Source organism: Pinus tabuliformis, chromosome 8, assembly GCF_031772625.1.
Source record: "Pinus tabuliformis cultivar Carrire ecotype Pingquan chromosome 8, CPIR1, whole genome shotgun sequence".
NCBI classification, from domain to species: domain Eukaryota; kingdom Viridiplantae; phylum Streptophyta; class Pinopsida; order Pinales; family Pinaceae; genus Pinus; species Pinus tabuliformis.
Genome location: NC_142294.1, coordinates 543,714,828 through 543,724,531, shown reverse-complemented (window position 1 = coordinate 543,724,531; position 9,704 = coordinate 543,714,828). Strand labels below are relative to the sequence as shown.

Below are 9,704 nucleotides of genomic sequence, written 5' to 3'. Positions count from 1 at the left end.
GAATGACACACTTGAAACCCCTAAGTAAGTTGAAACAATCAATTAAAATTCAGCTGAGTCTCAACGCGCAGACACTAAAGTGTGCAAAAGGTCACGGTTCGTTTGTCTAGCAATCTAATAGGAAAACAATTGTGCTCAGGAGAAGAAAATTAAGTTTGAGAGTTGAAACAATCATTCAAAATTCATGCGGCTTCCACCCACAGAGAGGACAGTACGCAAAAGCTAGGCCCAACACCATAAGTTGAAAAAAAAGGTAAAAAGACGCAAAGCAAAAACGCTCCTCCTACCATGCATTTCTTCTGCTTTTATGGGGCACCTATACAAAATACGGCAGTGTGGAGGACATCGTACGATATTGATAGATAGACGTGGTAAATAATTTTGTCACAGAAAAATCTTTTCCAGGGACATTAAGCGATCTATGGTCACGCATTGTGATCGCATTTGGCAGTCCGCAGCCTGTAATGACATGTACAGTTTTAATGAAACAACAGCGTGGATATTTATGACTTGTAGCTCCTTCCTTCCTGACAGACGTGGTAAATAGTTTTGTGGCAGAAGAATCTTTTCGAGGGACATTAAGCGATCTATGGTCACCCACTGTGGTCCCATTTGGCAGTCCGCAGCCTATAATGACTTGTACAGTTTTAATGAAACAACAGCGTGGATATTTACGACTTGTAGTTGCCTCCTTCCTGACGACCCGGCTTGGAATTTGACGTCTTGTAGAACGTATTTCGTGTTCCCAGACGTATTTGACGGGCATTGGAAAAATTTCCCCGTCAAATGTTATACACTTGTAACTTGTCAAGTGACGTTTAATTTCTGTCAAAATTGATGATAATACCTCTATAGACAAACATAATGCCTAGAATTATGAATGGACTAAACTGATATAAAAGAGTGTTTGTAATGTTTAGAATTAAGAACAGACTGAACTGGTCAAGAAGAGAGTTCAAACTTAGTGGGATACTGTTTTGGTTCGGAAAGAAAAGGGTAAAGAGATAGAATTTAATTTTATAATGATGAAGAATTTATTTATTGAATATTTATAGAACAAAATATATAAACTCATAACTCGTTGATATTTAGACATATTTATTAAATATTTGAAATTAAAATTTATATAAATTCATATATCATTTCATTTTTATTATAAATATATATATATTTTTATTTTTATAAAAAAATATATGTAATTTTAAAGTAAAATCAATTATTAATTTTTCTATATTTAGGCCGATAGGCTTCCCTTTGAAAGAGACTTTCGTTGTTCTTTTGTTTCTAACGTTGACACCTGGCGTCCACATTCAGTGGGAAATTGTTCATATGTGTCGTGCAATTTCTGTTTGTTCTCGACAATTTCGGAGAACAAGCGCCACCATTCTGCTTTCCACTGACATTTGTGCACATTTTCAAGATATCCGTCATGGTCTCCTTCAATTACTCGTCATAGTCTGCATGCACTTGTCTGCACAAACTCCTCCCTCTACATTCGACACTACCCTCGCTCCCTTCATTGCTTTTCCAACCTCCCAAACCCTCCTCATTGGCGGTCCAGGAAAATGGGAAGCACTTACGCCAATAAGCCTCTCAAGATCATTGCAGGAGCTGATGACTTCGGTTGCGCGCTCAAAGATTCCCTTATCGAACACCTCTGATCAAAGGGTATCGAGGTCCAGGATCTCGGCACCGATAAGTATTACAATGTCGGCTAGACCATAACAATGCCCTGTATAGTACTTTTTATTTGAGAAGTTTTATCTCCTGAATTTCAGACCCTAGACCATAAAAATGCCCTGTATTGTACTTTTTCTGTTCGATTTTTTCAGGAAGTTGTTGGGCGTTCTCAACTGTGGCGGCCGTTGAAGGAATCAATCAAATCGTGACCGGCGATTTGATTTCGCTGTCCGAGCAAGAACTGGTGGACTGTGATACTTCTTACAACCAAGGATGCAATGGTGGCCTCATGGATTACGCTTTCGAGTTTATCATAAACAATGGTGGACTTGACAGCGAGGAGGATTACCCCTACACGGCCTACGATGGATCATGTGACGCTTACAGGGTAATTCTCATGGTCTTTTGTTTAAGCGGGATTCGATCCCGCTACCTGCTGATTTTTCTAGTTTATCATGACTGATAAATTTGCATGCATATGTGTAGAAAAATGCCCATGTGGAGGGAAAGAAAATAGAAAATAGATGAATCAAACCTTTTAGTGGAGTTGAAAGGGAATGAAAAGTTAGGAAGCAGGCAGCCAGGTCTCGCAAGGTTGGACCTGTTGGTATCCAGTATATCGGGTACCTGTAAGGAAATTCTTGTTTTAATTAAATAGCGGTAGATAATGAAAATTCATCTAGACGTTACTGATCTCATTGAACAAAATCCAATAGAACAGGAATGCTTAATAACTAACTGGCCTCCACACCAACTTAATCAAGGATTGCACAAGTATAATTGATGGCATACCAAGCAACCGATAGCCAACTGATTGGCAACAAATCAATACTTCTTAAGGTTTTCATCTGTGGAAAGTCCTTGGCAAGATCTCCAATCTGCAACATCTAGTTAACAGATATTAATTTTAACCTCGCAATTGAAACTACACTATGAAATAAAACATTCCTCAAAATAAATGAATAACTGAATCTTACCTTGTCAGCCAGAGGTTCACGACTATATGGAGTTGCTCGATAAAAATATTGAAATGAAGGGCAACTGCGTCCTTCACCATCATCACTAGAAAAGCCTTTTTGTGCAGCTTTAGAGTGACTTCTATTGCCCCACCCTATTTTGAGTCTCACTCTCCTTCATCACTATTACTACTACCTTCACTACCTGTATCTCTATAATCATCACTTGCATCACTCTCCCCACCAGGGGACCTGCAAAAAAAAATAGAGCATGTTAAGGACTCAACTGAGCCAGCATGAATCATGTGCCCAAACGTTATCAAGTTTTAATTAGCTAGTTTCGTTTAATTAAGCACAAGCCATCCATGCATTATATATGTGCATATCCCAAACAAAAATAAGCTAAGCACAACCTGACACTCCTTAACGTTATCAAGTTTTAATTAGCTAGTTTCGTTTAATTAAGCACAAGCCATCCATGCATTATATATGTGCATATCCCAAACAAAAATAAGCTAAGCACAACCTGACACTCCTTAACTTCTTCCGTCCCCTTTGGCCGGCCACTCCTCTGGGCCAGCAAGCATCATTGTAAGAATCCAATAAGTATTGGTGCCCCCACCTAATTCACACACTTGGTTTCTGTCTGCGAACTTCCTATGGCGAACAGAAAACGGACCATGCTCCAATGAAAGACATGTGCATTAACACTGAATTGTGACAGGCAAAATCTTGTCTCAAATATGACACAACTGATATAGAGAGCCGCCGAAGCATGCAATATTTTCATCGTCTGGAGCAACCTTAGAGTAGAATCGTTTGCAAAGATAGATTTGTCCAAAAAAAAATGTTAAACAACAGGAGCTAAATTGTTAAAGTTAAAACAACAGGAGCTACGGTGTATATTATGCCTTATTTACCATATTATTATTATACAAAAGCATTCAGCTGTGGTTAGATTTACAAAATATTAACGGACCTCCCTTTGACATGAATTGGAACCTCCCTTTGACATGACTTGCTATGAAAATAACTGGTGAATTGGATAATCTACCTGGTGCAAATATTAGGTCCAGAAGGGTGAGTGTAAAGTTGAATGGCAGAAAGAGACGGTACATAACACTACATAAAAGTGTCGCTTCTATTCAACACTATCGGTACTCCAGCACCATATGCACTCCACTCGTTGAATGACTCCTCTTCCTCCTATTTAACAAATGGCAATTCTTCTTTTCTTTTCACTTTTTTTCCATCAATTTTCTCTTACAGTAGACAAGCCAAAGGTTTACTCAAAAACCCATTCTCTCTTAAATATACCCTTTTGGTATGAGTTTTGACTCGCATTTTTTCATTTTCTATTGCGGAACTTTTTGAGAATGTTTATATTTTTATCTTTTGACTATATTGAGGATATCATAGAAGAAGATTTGTGAACAACCCTCAACTTGCTTGTTGACACACTCCATTGACTCCTGGTATTTTGCCTTACTAATGGCTATAATAAAAAAAGCCATTCATAACCCAACTGATTCTTTCGTTTCAACAAAAACCCCATTGTTATGGATGTTCCTAGTTCATTGTCCATATGAAGAACCATGTGAAAGGAAAAAATCATAATCTCAATGTTTCATCTGATGTAATCTCAACCATTGGTCAGCTAACTAAAACAAAGAGTTATCCTGCTGTCGTTCACAGTTGCCATTAGTACTCCACATTGTCCCCTTAAACTTCTAAGAAGCTAGACCAAATACTGGTAAAGCTATCTTTGGAGAACCCCCAGAATTGTTTATCGGAGTGACAGGAACACTTTTCCCTCCAGTACTTACATGAATACTGCCACCATTTTCCAAAAAATCAGTTAGAGATCAAATGTGGAGTGAGAAAATCAGAATTCAAAAAGCATCAACATGCTTTACTAATATGAAAACTATGTCAACAGAGTAGCAACAAGATGGAGGGAAAGAAAATAGAAAACAGATGAATCAAACCTTTTAGTGGAGTTGAAAGGGAATGAAAAGTTAGGAAGCAGGCAGCCAGGTCTCGCAAGGTTGGACCTGTTGGTATCCTGTATATTGGGTACTTATAACGAAATTCTTGTTTTAATTAGATAGCGGTAGATAATGAAAATTCATCTAGACGTTACTGATCGCATTGAACAAAATCCAATAGAACAGGAATGCTTAATAACTAACTGGCCTCCACATAAACTTAATCAAGGATTGCACAAGTATAATTGATGGAATACCATGGTTGATTGTAGAAGTCAAACCTGCCCTCCTTCTCAGCATTCCAGCTTGCATCCCTGGAAACAAGCTTTAAATCCCTGCTCTGTGAGGCTATCAAAGCATTTATAAACTCCACAAGAGATTGACTAAAGCCCAGATAAAATTCTCTTCTGCGACGATGCTCATGAATCTTTCTAATTGCTCCACAAATTGCTTCATCGCAGGCATCAATGTCCTTGTTCTTCTCAATATTAGCCAAGAACGCACTCATTTCCTTCTGCAATGGGAAAGGAACATCCACTAAAACATCATAGCAAGCATGGCCAACAGGACTATTTCCTAACAATCTTATCTTGTGCTCTAACTGGATGGGCTGCAGAGGATAGAGATGCTAAGAAAGCTTCTGGGATATAAAAGAAAACTTAATCTTTTCGTCCCCGAAAATCCTCTGCAATGGTGGGTCACAGTTAATGACCGATGGATCAGAAGGATGTTGAAGCTTCTTAGCTTTCACATACTGCCAAAGTGCAGCAATGATTCTCGGCCTTGTATCCACCTCAATGCCGAGAAGTTCAGTCAAGGAAGGCAAGAGCTTGAATTTATCTGGAACATAATTCATTTCCAATCGAATAGATGCAGTGAATTCTTTGCTACCCTTCTGATTTATCTCAAACCCTTCCACAGGAGTCAGTGATCTAACATTATCCCAAATAATGATAGGGTTATCAAGATATAGACTAGGATCCAAATTGATTGTGATCCTCTTAAAGAAAGACGAAAACTTGGGAAACGATGAACTCTGTTGCTTTGGAATAGTGTCGGCGGAAGCAGAAGCATCTGCCTCTATGCCATCCTCTAGAATCCTTCCGAGAATTCTCAAGTTCCACGACGGTTGCTCCAACATATGTTGTTTATCATCGGTACCATGGGCGTGGTGGTTTTGATTTGCAAAGGTGTTGAAAACATAGGTTCGCAGCATGCACTGAAGGGAGGGCGTATTTTTCAGGGCTTCCTGGATATCAGTCCTCTTTCTGGCCAGGGTCGTGTCCACGCTAGCCTCAAATTCAAGCAAATGGGTATACAAAGCAAACTCCGGTAGTAGCGCAGCTACTCGGTCGAGAACCTGCTTCTCAGGAGCCTTGCGCTTCTTCCTCCAAGGGGCCGGGGCTAACTCTGTGGGTTTGAATGGGGACGATTGAGGATTTCCAGTTAGACATGTGGCTCCCATGGGGCGGACAGGAGGCTTCTGCTGACCACGCTTAGGGTTTGCAGAATTAGGGTTGACGGGGTGGAAACGCCAAGTTGTGGTGGCGTAGCAACCAACTGGGATTGGATCTGTGACTGTAACTTTGGCTGGACCTAGAAGTGTGAGGATGCAGGAGTCGAATGCGTAATTGTTGAGTGGAGGTTTTTCATGTGTGTGGTGGTGTTAGGACCAGGGTTTGAAACCCCCACCATATTTGTTGCAATGGAAGAGGGATTCGGCCCAGTGGGTAATCCAACACCACCTCCTCCTATGCGCCCGGCCAGGTTGCTATTATTGTTATTATCAGTAGCCATGGCAGAACCCTAAACCCTACACCATCAACGAACTCGAATGGAAAAACAATTGAGATTTGAACCCTCACTTGTCCGTCTTCTTCACCATAGTTTGTTTCATTTTTGCAGGTTGGTCAATTTCCTAGGACTCGATGACAAACACCCTGCCCTGTTTTCCTCACTCGGTTTAAATAAAATATCTGAGGTGATGTTAAGCAATTCACTTTGTTTGCTTGATGCTTTTTCTCTAATGGATCTTTTAAGAAACATGTCCAGAGGAGATGCACTGCATAGTATGGCTTCCTTTAGCTTACAAGCCATGTATGAGGCATGTCTATTTTGCTAAAACAAAACCACCAACCAAACATTGCTTTTTGCTCCTTGTTTGAATCGATTTTTGTATCCACTTTCCACTGTGGAGGATTTGGCAAAGGGATCTTGATGTTCTGTGGTCTTCTTCATTTCTTTTTTTCACAAATTTGGCTGTGGTTGGTTTTCTTCTCCTGGTTCCTGTTCTCAAATCTGGTCTTCTCCTGTGCTGAGACTCGAGAGTCTGTAGGAGTTTTCTTCTTTCTTCATGGGCCTCCTATGTAGCTGTTGTTTCTATAATTTTGGTTGCTTTCCTTTTGGTTGTCTTCTAATCTAACCGGGTCTTATTTTCATTTTCTCAACTTTTTGGATCCCACTACAGGCCATCTATGGGAGATCTATTATGGCTCTGAATGTCCTTCCACTTGCTGTACCTTTCTTGTGCAGGCAGTCATTAGACGGCCTGCATCTTGGCAGAGTCTGCATTTGAAGATTGTACTTCCATAGTCATCAGGCTGGGTTCATTGAGATCCTTTCAAATTTAGGTCAACCCTATGAGGCATACCTTTGTTGACAGTTCTATGCATGTTCGGGTGCAATTGAAGATTTTACTCTCATCGTTGGTCTTATGAAATTTTATAAATTGACCTAAGAAATATATGAACTCTTCCATAAGAACTACTCTTTTACATTACCCCATGAAGAAAGGAGAACCCTTACCAGATTACAATGCTTTCTGCTATGATAAGCATTCTTACTAACAAGATTATGTCTCTTATTAGTTGATATCCATACCCACTTCTAGAGCTAGCTTCGGATTACCTAGCTATACCAGGTGCATTTATGTTATTTTTCTCTTGCTCTGATACAAACAACATCAGTGGTTTCAGTGTCTTGCCTTGTGTACCATGTCCGACTTGTACTTGTTATATATGTGATGACAAGCTATCTTATTATAGTGGAATACCTGATATGATTGATATGATAAAAGTCAAACAGTTGACTTTGTTCATGTCCATCAAAAAATTAGTTGACTTCGCTTAAAGATCAATTAGCTTTGCTCATGTCTATTAGAATTTTGGAATAGTCATACCCCTGTATTGAGATTTTATTCCATATGATCAATAATCCCCTTCTTGTCCACCTATGGCTTTACACGCAATACCGTCCTAAAGCTTTATCATGTAGGTACACTTCCTTGCACAGGTCCTCATTAGTGTCCTTTCTCATGCTAGCATTGCTTGATGTCTTTGTATGTTTACGTTATCCATTCCCTTAGCTTAATGGATAATTTCTTTGGGTATTAATGCTTACACAATGCGGCTGTGTAATCTACCACACTAATTTCCTCACAGACAGCAAAGTGATAGCCTATTGCCTCAAAAACAGGTGGGTTATGACAATTAAGTTTGTCTCTGTTTCTTTTCCAGTCAATTTCTCTTGATGCCATTAATTTTTTTTCCATGTGACTTTAACAATTAATTATTTCCCATGGAATTTACCACCTGAAATGCTGTAAATTCCGTTGGCTAAGCTTATCTTTCCGCGATTAATGCTTTTTCCATGCGATTTTACCAATTGATTAATTTTCCATGGAATCTACCTCCAGGGTGTGTTCACTAGCGCCTATGGAAGACAGCTAGACCACAACGTGACTCTGGTGGGCTATGGGTCAGAGTTAGGCACAGACTACTGGATTGTCAAGAATTCTTGGGGAAAGAGCTGGGGAGAGGAGGGATTCATCAGACTGCAGAGGAACCTTGAAGAATATTCAACAGGTATTTGTGGTATAGCAATGGAGGCATCTTACCCTGTAAAGAAGGGTGCCAACCCTCCAAACCCTGGGCCTTCTCCCCCAAGCCCAATAAAGCCTCCCACTGTGTGTGACAGCTATTATTCCTGCCCTCAGAGCAACACCTGTTGCTGCATGTATGACTTCAGAGGCTACTGCTATCCCTGGGGCTGCTGCCCTCTTGATTCGGCCACCTGCTGTGATGATCACTACAGCTGCTGCCCTAGCGAGTACCCAGTCTGCGATCTTGATGGTGGGACCTGCCTCAAGGTAGTACCAATATTCCTAACCAGTCATTTCAAGTTTGCAACTTCGCTAGATTCGATCTCAAATTTCTGATATTGTGTATTTTTTGGGGATAAATTGTTGTTGTCACAGAGTAGCAAGGATCCATTTGGAGTGAAGATGCTGAAGCGTACCCCAGCCAAACCCTACTGGGCTGCTGCTGCTTGAATAGTCGCTGATGTTTTTTTGCAAACCTGATCGTCCAAGGAGAAACTGATACATAAAAAAAGGGTTTGTGTACAAAATACTTCTGCTATGTTGCCGTGTCTGGCTTGGCTTCTCCAGATGGATCAGAAACTGCTCCTGTCCTGTCATCAATTCTATCCCTTTCCATTTATACATGTACAGCGCTTGGCTATGTTAGCCATTGTTATTGTTTGTTCTGAGGCTTATAGTCTATGAACAAAACAGCTTTATGATTACGGAAGCTATTATAGATCTTAACTCCAGGAGTTAAAGGTAATGTTCCATATTTTTCAATTGTTATTGTTATTTCAGGTCAGTAAGATTATTCCCAACCTGGGTGCAAAAGGTTCAGGTGTAATCCCCCATTGTTCTGTGTACTATTTGGAAATTAATATCTATTACTCTTCATGTACAGAATTTGTTCATTTATATTTGCTCTGTCTTCTTGTTAATCTATGAACAAAACTTGCTTGCATATATTAGTTTGAGATTGTTGTTGGCAACAGGTCACACACCTGTGCCCAAACCAGTTACCAATATAACTACGTCGGGCTGATAAATAAGTTAGACAAATATCTCACGCGAAATCTCTTATACGATTTACAGGCCTGCTAAAATTTTCGGCCATGGAACAAAGATTGGGATGTTAAAATTATAGTTTGCCAAATTAATAGAATTTGTGTGGAGACAAAAAGTGGGTGTCATATTTAAAATTCCAAAACGAAGCACAAA

General features: G+C 39.9%; 1 pseudogene across 1 annotated transcript; it reads left to right on the top strand.

Moving 5' to 3' along the window:
* The first annotated feature begins 1,795 nt into the window (after positions 1–1,795).
* LOC149236578 (cysteine proteinase mucunain pseudogene) lies at positions 1,796–9,389 on the top strand (annotated as a pseudogene). The gene is made up of 3 exons (XR_016245902.1): positions 1,796–2,128; positions 8,319–8,771; positions 8,880–9,389. The product of XR_016245902.1 is annotated as a cysteine proteinase mucunain pseudogene (transcript).
* Positions 9,390–9,704: the final 315 nt, after the last annotated feature.